The sequence below is a fragment of the Monodon monoceros genome, unplaced genomic scaffold, assembly GCF_005190385.1.
Source record: "Monodon monoceros isolate NGI ecotype Baffin Bay Population unplaced genomic scaffold, NGI_Narwhal_1 Super_Scaffold_22, whole genome shotgun sequence".
NCBI classification, from domain to species: Eukaryota; Metazoa; Chordata; class Mammalia; order Artiodactyla; family Monodontidae; genus Monodon; species Monodon monoceros.
The window spans coordinates 2062549-2075913 of NW_021703779.1; positions in this window are offsets into that span (position 1 = coordinate 2062549).

Genomic DNA, 13365 nt, shown 5'->3' on the forward strand with positions numbered 1-13365 from the left:
ACAACACAGTACCATTAACGACAGTTGCCATGCTGTATATGACATCCTGAGGACTTACTTATTTTATAACTGGAAGTTTGTATCTTTTGACCACCTTCACCCATTTCACCCCGCCCCCAACCCCCAGCCTCTGGCACCACTAATTTGTTCTCTGTATCTGTGAGTTCATTTTTTTAAGATTCTACTATAAGTGAGATCACATGGTATTTGTCTTTCTCTGTCTGACTTATTTCACTTAGTATAGTGCTCTCAAGGTCTTTGCATGTTGTCACAAATGACACGATTCCATTCTTTTTATGGCTGAATAATATTCCATTGTATACAAATACCACATCTTCTTTATCCATTCATCCATTGATAGGCAGTTAGTTTGCTTCCATGTCTTGGCTATTGTAAATAATGCTTTAATGAACGTGGGGGTGTGTATATCTTTTCAAGCTAGTGTTTTCATTTCCTTTGGATAAATAACCAGAAGTGGAATTGCTGGATCACGTGGTAGTTCTATTTTTACTTTTTGAGGAAACTTCATGCTTTTTTCTTTAGTTGCTACATCAGTGTACATTTCCACCAACAGCGCACGAGAGCTTCCTTGTCTCCACACGCTCATCCTCATTTCTTGTCTTTTTGGTAGTAGTCATTCTAACAGGTGTGAAGTGATATCTCATCTGGGTTTATTTGCATTTCCCTGATGATTAGAGATTTTGAGCACATTTTTATGTACCTGTTGGCTATCTATATATCTTCTTTGGAAAAATATCTGCTCAGTTCCTCTTCCTATTTTTTAGTTGGATTGTTTGTTTTTTGCTATTGAGTTCTTCATATATTTTGGATATTAATGCCTTATCAGATATATGATTTACAAATATTTTCTCCCCTTCGGTAGGTTTCCTTTTCATTTTGTTGATAGTTTCCTTTGCTGTGCAGAAGCTTTTGAGTCTGATGTAGTCCTACTTGTTTATTTTTACTTTTGTTGCCAAATCCAAAAAATCATCTCCAAGACCAATGTCAAGGAGTTTACTGCCTTGTAAACTTGTAGGAGTTTCCTAGCAGGGGTTTTGTGGTTTCAGGTCTTACTTTTAAGTTTTTAATCCATTTTGAGTTAATATTTGTGTATAGTGTATAATAGTGGTCCAGTTCAATTCTTTTGCATGTGGCTGTGCAGTTTCCCAACACCGTTTATTGAAGAGACTGTCCTTTCCCCATTGTGTATTCTTGGCTCCTTTATTGTAAATTATTTGGCCATGTATGCATGGATTTATTTCTGGACTCTCTATTCCATTCCATTGATCTATGTGTCTGTTTTTATGCCAATACCATACTGTTTTGATTATGGTAGGTTTGTAATATAGTTGAAACCAGACTCTGTAGTGCCTCCAGCTTTATTCTTTTTTCCCAAGACTGCTTTGGCTATATGGGGTCTTCTGTGGTTCCATACAAATTTTAGGGTTGTTTGTTCTATTTCTGTGAAAACATGCCATTGGATTTTTTTTCTCTTTCTTTTTGGCCACACCACGTGGCATGCAGAACTTCCCCTACCAGGGATCGAAGCTGTGCCCCCTGCAGTGGAAGCGTGGAGTCTTAACCACTGGACCGCCAGGGAAGTCTGAAATGCCATTGGAATTTTGATATGGATTGCATTGAATGTGTAGATTGCTTTGGGTTAGTATGATCATTTTAACAATATTAATCCTTCCAATCCATGAGCATAGAATATCCTTCCATTTATTTGTGTTTTCTTTGATTTCTTTAATAAAAATCATATATTCGGTTGGCCAAAAAGTTTGTTCAGTTTTTCTGTAACAGCTTACAGCAAAACCCGAATGAACTTTTTGGCCAACCAGTTTTCAATGTTCAGGTCTTTCAACTTCCTGGGGACTTTATTCCTAGGTATTTTATTCTTTATGTTGCAGTTGTGAATGGTAATGTTTTCTTAATTTCTCTTGCTGCTAGTTCATTATTAGTTTATGGAAATGCAAGTGGTTCCCACAATTCCCTGTCTCATGCACAATTCTCTGTTCTTTCCCACAGTTCTGTGTCACTCCCACAATTCCACATGTATTCCACAATTCTGTTTTATCCCAGAGTTCTCCATCTCTCCCATAATTCCACATGTCTCCTATAATTCTCTATTCTCTCCCACAATTCCATGTCACTCCCACAATTCCACATGTCTCCCGTAATTCTCCTTTCCCACAGGTCCTCTTGTCTCCCATAATTCTCTCTTTTTCCTACAGTTCTCTGTTCTTTCCCGTAATTCCCTGTCCCTCCCACAAATCCATGTGTCTCCCGTAATTCTCTGTTCTTTCCCATTATTCCCTCACTCCCAGAATTCCTCCTGTCCCCCACAATTCTCTGTTCTTTCCCAGAATTCCCACTGTCACCAACAATTCTCTATTCTCTCCCACAATTCTCCACTCTCCCTCAATTCTGTTTCCTAAATTTCCTGTCTTTCTCATAATTCTTTATTCTCTTTTGCAGTACCCCATTACCTCTCACAGTTTTTGCTCTTCCATCATACTCTATTCACTCCCACAATTCTCTTTCTCTCCATTCTCTCCCATAATTCTTTGGTCTTTCCCATAGTTCCCCTTGTCTCCCACAATTCTCTATTCTCTCCCACAATTCCCCGTCACTCCCACAGTTCCACATTCTCCCACAATTCCCTGTCACTCCCATAGTTCCATGTGTCTCCCACAATTCTCTATTCTCTCCCACAATTCCCTGTCACTCCCATAGGTCCATGTGTCTCCCACAATTCTCTGTTCTTTCCCACAATTCTCCATTTCTCCCACAGTTCTTTTTCTGTCCCGTTACCTCATTATTTATGACAATTGTTCTCGCATAAAACGTATTTTCTCTCACAACTGTCTATTTTTTCCTTGTCATGGTTCTTCCTCAGTGCCCCAATGCCTCCAACAATTCCCCTGTCACTTTCAAAATTGTCTGCACTCATTCAATTTCCTGTTTTTCCCATAATTGTCTACTCTGTACTGCAATTTTTCATCTCTCCCACAACTCCTTGTTTTTCCCACAATTCTCTGTTCTTAACCACAATTCCCTGTCACTCCCAGAATTCCCAGTGTCTCCAACCATTCTCTATTCTTTCCCATAATTCTCCACTCTCACAATTCTGTTTCCTAAATTTCCTGTCTTTCTCATAATTCTTTATTCTCTTTTGCAGTACCCCATTATCTCTCGCAGTTCTTGCTCCTCCATCATACTCTGTTCACTCCCACAGTTCTCTATATTCTCTCAGTTCTCTCTTTTCCACAGTTCTCTGTCACTCCCACAATTCTCTCTCTCCCACAATTCCGCCTGTCTCCCACAGTTCCCTTTTTCTCCCACAGTTCTCTGTTTTTTCCCACAATTCCCTGTCAGTCCCACAGTTCTATGTGCCTCCCATAATTCTCTGTTCTCTCACACAATTCCCTGTCAGTCCCACAGTTCTATGTGCCTCCCATAATTCTCTGTTCTTTCCCACAATTCCCTGTCACTCCCACAGTTCCATGTGTCTCCCACAATTTTCTATTCTCTCCCACAATTCCCTGTCACTCCCACAATTCCTTGTTTTTCCCACAATTCTCTTTTCTATCCTACAGTTCCCGTCTCCCACAATTCTCAGGTTTCCCCCATAATTCCACAGGTCTCCCACAATCCTCTCTTCTCTTCCACAATTCCCTGTCATTCCCACAATTCCATGTGTCTCCCATAATTCTGTTTTCCTACAGTTCTTCGTTCTTTCACAGAATTCCTCATCTCCCATAGTTCTCTGTTCTTTCCCACAATTCTCCATTTCTCCCACAGTTTTTCTTCTCTCCCATATTACCACATTTATCACAATAGTTTCTTCTCCCATAACACTCTATTCTCTCCCACAATTATTTATTCTCTCTCACAATTGTATGCTTTTCCCTTCTCACAATTTCCTTTTCTCTCATAAGGTCCCAAGTGCCTCCCACAGTTCCTGTCACTTTCACAATTCTCTGCATTCACTGGATTTCCTTATTTTTCCACAATTGTCTACTCTGTCCCACAATTCTCTATCTTTCCCACAATTCTTTGTTTTTTCCCATAATTCTTAATCTCTCCCACAATTCTCTGTTTTATCCCAGAATTCCCTTTGTGTCCCCCAATTCTCAGTTTTGTCCCACAGTTCTCTACTCTGTCCCACAATCCCCCATGGCTCCCACAAATCTCTGTTCTATCCCAGAATTCCCTTTTCTCCCACAATTCCCCATCTCCCACAGTTCCTCTTGTCTCATTCAGATTTCTGTTTCTCTCTTAATTTTTTGTCTTTTCCACAATTCTGTGTTCTTTCCTAAAATTCTCTGTTGTTTTCACAATTCTCCTTACCTCCCACAATTTATTCTCTCCCCTAGAATCCCATTAACTTTCACAATTTCCCTTTCTACCATAATACTGTCTTCTCTCCACATTTCTTTGTTCTCACAATTGTCTGTTTTTTCTGTCACTCCCACAATCCCCCTTCTCTCCCACAATTCCCTGTTTCTCCCATACTTCCTGATCTCTCTCACACTTTTCTGTTCTCTCCCACAATTCCATGTGCCTGCCACAATTCTCCATTTCTTCCTCAATTCTCTTCTCTCTCACAATTCCCCTTGCCCCTCCCAGTTCTGTTTCTCTCACAATTCTCTTGTGTACAATTCTTTCTTCTCCCATAATGCTCTCTTCTCTCCCATAATTTTTTGTTCTTCCTCACAATTGTCTATTTTTTTCTTTCTCACAATTCTTTTTTCTCTCACAATGTCCCAGTGCCCCCCCCCCCAGTTTCCCTATCACTCCTACAATTCCTTGTCACTTCCACAATTCCCTTTTCATGCACAATTCTCTGTTCTTTCCAACAGTTCTCTAATTCTCTCCCACAATTTCCTGTTTTTCTCATAATTCCTAATCTATCCCACAATTCTCTGTTTTTCCCCAGAGTTTCCCTTTCTCTCACAAGCCTCTGCTTTTTCCCACAATTCTCTAACTCTCCCACAATTGTCTCTTCTTTCCCACAACTACCCTTGTCTCCCACAATTCAGCTCATCCACAGTTTTCTGTTCTTTCTAATAATTTCCCATTTCTCTTCCAATTCTTTTTTCTCCCCAATTCCCCATTTTCTCCCACAATTTTCCATTGTCACAATACTTGATCATCTTTCACAATTCTCTCTCACAGAATTCTCCCTTCTCTCCCATAATTCTTTTTTTTCTTCTACTGTTAATTCCCATCTCTCCTGCCATTCTCTGTTCTCTGTCAAAATTTCTTAGATCCCTGGAGCCCATCCCCAGGGTTTGCCAGGATCGGGCCCCTGGGTGGAAGAAGCACAGAAGGTTTGGCCCATTCAGGAGTGGCATGGCCAGAGTGTGGGAACAGAGTGTGGCCTGGGAATGAGGATGTGACACAGAAGGTAGGGTGTCAGCAGGAGAACATAGCTAGCTTTGCATGGGATATAGGTGTGGCCAAGAAGGAAAATGGATGTAGCAGGACGAATGTGACCCAGATGAGCTCTGTATGGCCAGGCAGAGAGGAGGGGCATGGCCATGTGGGGAGGAGCGTGGGCATGGACGTGCAGGAGTGTGGTGTAAGTGGCAGGGGAATGACTCTGTCAGGGCAAAAGTGGGAAAATTCTTGGTTATGATGGAGTGCAGGTGGCCTGGGAGGGCATAGCTAAGGAGGAAAGACAGGGGGTCAGTTCCTTGTCTCTGAGACAATACTCTATTTCAGTACATGACAAAAATATTTTGTAATCGTGTATTTAAAATTATATTATTTATGCTACCTACCTATGGTTATTTGAAATCAGAAAATACATTTTTAAAGCTTTCTATCCCTTATTTTAGTGCTACTCACAGTGTGTCACCCCAGTGGGTCTAGTTCACACACTTACCAGTCTGCCATGAGATGAGGACCTTGGACCAGAGGGAAAGTAAGGCACTGCTTCCTTCATCAAGAAAATCTTGCTATGAAAAATACATCATCTCAACTAAAGTTGTGCTTAGTGACAGCAGATTGATATTTTAGTACAAACTTCGTATCTCAGCTTGGACCTGCAGCTAGCAATTCCTGGGCTGGCATTTGAGTAGCTAGCACTGTCAGTCACTGAAGCAGTCAGTAGGCAGGCACTGAAAGGGTAGAAGAGTCAATGAATCTTGAACAATATCATTCATTCAACAGTACATGTGGCGCATCTGTGATGTGCCAGGTCTTAAGTGCTGAGAACACACAGGTGAACGCACTCCACAAAGCCCTTGCTCTTAGGGAATTTACCTTCTAAGTAAACAAATAGATCAAGCAACCAATGAACAATCCAGTACACAAACAAATAATTTCAAAGTGTGAGAAACACCATTAAGAAAAACCAAGTAGTGTGACAGAGATTGAAGGGTGATGGTGCTACTCCAAGTGTGGTCCATGAAGCAACAGATTTGCATCTCCTGGGAGCTTGTTAGAAATGCAGAATTACAGCTTCAACACCATCCCCCCACCACTGAGTCCAAGTCTGCATTGTAACAGGCTCCCCAGGAGATCCGTGTGCACAGTGCAGATTGAGAACCCTGGATACAACCTCAGATATGGTCGTCAGGAAGACTTCTCTAAGGGGGGGACATTTTAGCTGAGACCTGACTCATGAGAAGGACCCAGCCGTGTAAAGGTCAGGACAAAGAGTGGTCCAGACAATGGGAACAGCAAAGGAGAGCTTCCTGTGATTGGAACGAGCAGGGGAAGGCCAGCGGGGCCTGCACGGGGTGAGTGACGGCAGAACGTAGGAGAGGATATGGGGACTGGAGCGTGCTCGGCTTCTTGGGGGCGGCGGGGGGGTTGCATTTTCTTCTAAGTGAGATGTGAAGCCATAGGAGGGTTTTATTTTTTTATTTTTTATTTTTTCTTTCTTTCTTTATTTTTTTTAAACATCTTTATTGGGGTATAATTGCTCTACAATGGTGTGTTAGTTTCTGCTTTATAACAAAGTGAATCAGTTATACATATACATATGTTCCCATATGTCTTCCCTCTTGCGTCTCCCTCCCTCCCACTCTCCCTATCACACCCCTCCAGGCTGTCACAAAGCACCGAGCTAATATCCCTGTGCCTTGCGGCTGCTTCCCCCTAGCTATCTACCTTACTACGTTTGTTAGTGTGTATATGTCCATGACTCTCTCTCGCCCTGTCAAAGCTCACCCTTCCCCCTCCCCATATCCTCAAGTCCGTTCTCCAGTAGGTCTGCGTCTTTATTCCTGTCTTACCCCTAGGTTCTTCATGACATTTTTTTTCCCCCTTAAATTCCATATATATGTGTTAGCATACGGTATTTGTCTTTTTCTTTCTGACTTACTTCACTCTGTATGACAGACTCTAGGTCTATCCATCTCATTACAAATAGCTCAATTTCATTTCTTTTTAAGGCTGAGTAATATTCCATTGTATATATGTGCCACATCATAGGAGGGTTTTAAAAAGAAGAGTTATTGACCCGACAACAGGGAGAATTTGCTTTTCTCAACTTCGCTCTTCACCACTCTCCAGTTATGCCTGGACACCTTCACTTGGCCCCCTGCCAGCGCTGCCCTTGACCTTCACAGTCTTTGCTAAGGTCTGAATGCATGAAGGCAAGTTCCTAAGACACAGCCAGTGGGCGTCCTTATAGCTCAGTGTTCCACGGGGTCTGCATGGGTTCACCAGGACTCGCCGCATCGGTACGCAGAGGGACCATGTCTGTATCATGTCTCTCTCAAGGGCCAGGGCTGCCTCTCACTCTTTGAAATACAGTAAATGCCACTGTTCTTCAAAGGGATTTGTTGCCAGTAAAATTAAATTACTGGAGGTTATCATTCTGTTTAATATTTTTAATACTATTGTAATAACTTCAGAGAATATATTATTGCCAGTTCCAAGTGTGTGTGTGTGTGTGTGTGTGTGTGTGTGTGTTATTTATTTTTTTGATGAGACCAGGGTCTCTTAACATAAACCTCTAAAAAAATGAATTAATTTTAATTCACTGATGATAGATAACTGCCTTTTATTGTGGGTCACTCTCAACTTATCTGAACCCTAGTTCCATATCTCCAGATGTACACAGGGCATGACTGTTTGAAGAAGTTTCTCTAATTTATAGCTGAACTTATTTAAGACTGAACACTCCTTGATATGTGCCAAGTGGGCCTGGGAGGGCACTGACAGGCCTGCTATGGGACCAGTTCAGAAAACTGAAGCTTGTCCTCTGATGAACGCTGACAGGGAGATGCCCAGCCTTTTACTCTGTTTGGGATCCATCATGTATGAGGTTTCATAGGGGGCAGGGGCTTGCTCCCCTGTGTAGCGGTGGTTCTCATGCGGGGGTGGGGGTGGGATTTTGTTACTCCCATCCCATCCAGGAGGCATTTGGCAATGTGTGGAGCCATTTTTGGCTGTCACACTGGAGGTAGGGATTGCTATTGTCATCTACTGGATCAAGGACAGGAATGCTGCTTACCATCCTGAAATGTACAGGACAGCTTTCACAACACAGAATTATCCAGCCCAAATGTCCATAGTGCCAAGGTTGAGAGACCCTGTTCTAGGCAAACCAAAGGCCAGAAACTTGCTGTCCTTGATACCTGGCAGCTAGAGCATGGGCTCCTTCCTCCTCAGCTTGGACAGTATATAATATAGATATACATGTACATGTACGTGTGTGTGTAGTTACTAAGTAACTATGTTGGGACAATTTAACTTAATTCTCCTCCTTTTTACCCTATTTTGTTTTACTTAAAAAATTTTTTATTGAAGTATAGTTGATTTACAATGTTGTGTTAGTTTCAGGTGTACAGAAAAGTGATTCATCTGTCTGTCTATGTATTCTTTTTCAGATTTTTTTCCCCTTATAGATTATTACAAGATATTGAGTATAGTTCCCTGTGCTGTACAGTAGGTCCTTGTTGGTTATCTATTTTCACCCCAGTTATTCTGAAGCTGAAATGGGGGGAAAAGCTAGTGTTTAATAGTAAACTGTTGTTGTTATTACTATTATGTTATTGTAATTAAGTTATTAGGCCAGTTGTTACCACAAGTGGGCCTTTATGGGTGAGCAGATTTGACATGGTGGACTGAGAATGACAGGAGTGTACCACTGGTCACAACGGGTGAAATGCACGTTGCTCCGGAGAGGAGCTGTGCAGAGCAACGTGTTACCAGCCACCCAGGCAGGAAACATCAGGATAGACTTGCCTAGAGGAGTGAGAGATTTCATCCTTTCTCCCTTGTGGAAATAATTGGTAATGGATCCGGTTTGCTAATAATTACCAAAATTAAAGAGAAATGGAGCAATAATAGGGTTATGTTAATGAAATTTCCTGCTGGTATTGGATTTGCCTTTCACTTTTTAAGTATAAACCATAGCCAAGGACCATGCAACATAATTTTTCTTTTGAAGGGAAACAACAACATGGTAGGCTATGTCTGAAACTACCAACTTGCCGTATAAAGAGAAAATTAAGATAAAGAAGGCAAGAAGAGAGGCAGTAAAAGAAATGGCTGCTGATTTTGAGAAATGTCTGGGTTTAGGGGCAAGATGAGTTCATTGTTCGACACACTGCAGTTGTGATGACAATGGTTATCAACAGTGAAATCCAAGAAGTAGTTCAGAGCACAGAACTGAAACTCAGGGAAGTGAGAGCTGGTTACAAATAAAGAAACGTAAGTCATCTGGTGTGGTTGGATGGTCAAACCACAGGGATGAATGGTGATAGCCTTCACGGCTTTTGTTCTCCTTTGCTATCATTCCGTACTTACCAAAGAGTCTTCGGACTAGTTGGGTTTCCCTGCTCCGAAGGGAATGCTTGATTAGCTCACCTAAATATATTCCTGCCTCTTCGGCAGTTTTGTTTGTTATCGTAAGCATTGTGAATTAATAAATTGGAGAGAAGAAAAGTAAAAATGGAAGGAAAATCAAGAAGGTAAGTTATGAGTGGCTGTAGGGGAAGGAGGGGGAGGCTCTCTTAAGTGGTTTGGATTCACTGTAAAGTGGGATTGAAGAATTAAAGCCGCAAAAGACAAGTTGACAAACCATTCTCTACCACCACCACATCAGACACAGTTTTCCAAGAAATATGCTGTGGGGGATATTAAAATTCATACTTTAACTCTTGAATCCTAGGAACAGATGTTTGTGATATTATTTTATTGCTTGGTCTCCTTATGCATTAAAAACCAAAGATATACAGGCTCTAAATACAGAGTTATTGGTACAAATATTTAAAAGATATAATCAGAATATTATAGCAAAGGTTTGGATTTTTCTTCTCTCTCTCTTTCTCTTTCTCTCTCTCTCTCTCTCAGTCAGTCTGTCTCTCTCTCCAGCAATGGCAATATAAGGCTTTATAGCCAAAGAAATATACTGTGAATTATAAAGTATGAAATGAATTGTTAACAAAAATGCTAAAATATGTTACTCTGCCCCTCTTCAGTTGCACTTTCCTTGATGTTACGTCAGAAGCAGAGGCAGCCATGTGAGTAGGAAGCCTAACGCATGAGGTTATCTGAGGAGTGCTCTTTTGCCCCAAATCAGGGTTCTCCAAAGAAACAGAACCAACAAGAGATCTAGCTAGCTAGCTACATATCAAGAAATTTATTTTAAGGAATTGGTTCACACAACTGTGAGCAGTGCCGAGTATTAAATTTGCAGGGCAGGCCTGCAGGCTGGAAACTCAGCAATAAGCTGACGTTGCAGTCTTGAGTCTGAAATCTGTAGGGAAAACATTTCCTGAGCTTCTACCATGTGCTGGTTATGGAGCCAGTCTCGGAGGCCATGGGATGGGTGGGACATGTTCCCTGCTGCCTCACCAATACTCTAGGTAGTGAGACAGACACATCTTCAGATAATTTCATTTATTTCATAACTCTATAAACTTACTGTGGGAGGATAAAGAAAATGTATTTAGCCATGGCCTTTACTCTGGAGGAGATGACCTCTGAATTGACTTTTTAAAAAGCCATTTTAACTGTTTTTAAGTGTACAATTTTGTGGCATTAAGTACATTGACAGTGTTGTACAAACATCACTGTGAATTGCCCTTTAAAGGCTAACTGGGGGTTATTCCGGTGTATCAGACACTGTTAGATGCAATATAACATCTGTTCTCTCCCTGCCTACATTTTTTTTACACAAATGGTAGCATACTTCACATAGAGTTTTCACCCTTGTTTTCTTCAGTTAAAATATCTTGGAGGTTTTCCATATTGATACATAAAGCATTCCAGTTTGATTTTATTTAACAGTTGTACACTGTCCCATTGTATAGATTAATATAATTTATGTAAGTGGTCTCTCAACAGTGAACAAAATTTAATGGTTTCTAATGCATTCCCATTACGAACAATGCTGCAATGAATAATATTGTAATACTTACATTTTTTCTCACATGCGAGCAGATCTGTGGAATAAACACCTAGAATCAAAATGACTCGCTCAAGAGGAAGTTGCTTTTATCTTTGGTAGGCATTTCCAAATTACCCTCCATAGGTGGTTGTACCAGTCCCTCTCAGAATGTATGAGAGAGCCCATTCCCTCACACCTTCATCAATACATTGTATTGCTTTTTGTTACTGATTTTGTAGGAACTATTTACATAGTAAGGAAATTAACTCTTTTTCCGAAGTATGAGTGTGTGAGTCTGCTTGGGCTGCCATAACAGAATAAAACAGACTGAGTGGCTTAAACAACAGAAATTTATTTTGTTCTCGAGGTCAGAGGTTCAAGATCAAGGTGCCGTCAGCGTTGGTTTCTGGCTTCCTGGCTTGTAGACAGCTGCTTTCTTGGCCTCTTCTCTATGCATGTGGAGAGAGGGAGCTCTCTGGTATCTTTTCCTGAGAGGACACCAGTCCTATCAGTTTAGGGCCACGCCCCTAAGACTTCATTTTACTTTCGTTACCTCCCTGAAGACCCTATCCCCAAATATAGTCGTATTTGGGTTAGGACCTCAACGTACAAATTTGGAGGTGGAGCACACAATTCGATCCATAACAATGAGTTAGAAATATTTTCTCAGTCATTTTTCTTTTGTTTGTGGTGAATTTTGCTTTGAGTAATTTTTATGCACCTTAATTTCACAGTCTTTTCTTATATGGTTTCTGGGTGTTGGGGTGTCGTTAGAATTACTTTCATTTAAGTCCTAAATGAATTCTTCTACGATTTTTCAAATTTATAAAAATTTTGCCTTTTTACTTTATTTTATTTTTATTTTATTTTATTTTTTTTTTTTTTTACAAACCCTTGTGTCGAGGGCTGACTTTCAATAGATGGCAGCGAGGGAGCTGCTCTGCTATGCCTTTTTACTTTAAACCCTGGATGTATTTGAAATTTATTCTGGTGTAAGGAATAAAGTACAGCTCTAATCTCCCCTGTTTTTTTCAGTTACTCAATTGTCTCAGGACTATTTTTTCAATAAACCATCCCCCCATATCCCCCTACACACATACAGAGATTTGAGATATCACCTCATTATTAAGACACGAAATTCCCATGTATACTCAGATCTGTTTGTGGGCTTTTTACTCCGAGCCATTATTATGTCCATGAACAACACACCAATATCATGTTAAAGTACTGGGACCATCTGGCAAGTCATTCTTCTCTCATTATTCTTCTTTTTTCAGAATTTTTCTTGATACTTTTGCTTGTTTATATTTCTGAATGAAATTTGGAGTTGGCTGGTCGAGTTTTTTATTTTTGTATTTTTTTGGAAAATCTGGATGGTAAATTTACTGGGATTATGTTAAATTTATATATACAGGAAAACGAGAAGTCTTTAGAAAAATGTGTCATCCTATACATGAATGTGCAGTGCCCTCTCCAAATGTTCAAGTCTTCTTTTGTGTCCCTCAGTGCAATTTTAAAGTGTTTCTTAAAATCATTTTAAAGTGTTGAGTTTATTCCTTGGTATTTAAACTTTGGTTTTGCAATGTAAGGGAAATCTTTTCCTTTTTTATATCTTCAAACTTATTATTGGTATATTTATGAAAGCTGTTGACTACATTCGACTTCTGTTTTGTAATGTTTTGAATTCGTGTGTTTTCGTTAGTCTTATTTTTTGTTTCTTTATCTTGGATTTTCCAGGGATTCTTTCATATAATCTCAACTAATAATAATTTTACCTCTTCATTTCTAACTCTAATGCCTGTAATTTCTTTTTTCTGCTAATTGCAAAAAAGTTAGGACTTCGCAGCAAAACACTAACTACTAGAAGTGGTTGTGGACATTCCTAATTTTTGTGGGAATGTGTCTAGTGTTATTTATCCATTAAGCATTGGGTTAACTTTTTAGATTGGCATACAGTTTTTTTTTTTAACATGTTCAAGAAATATCCGTCTATCTCTTTTTATTCC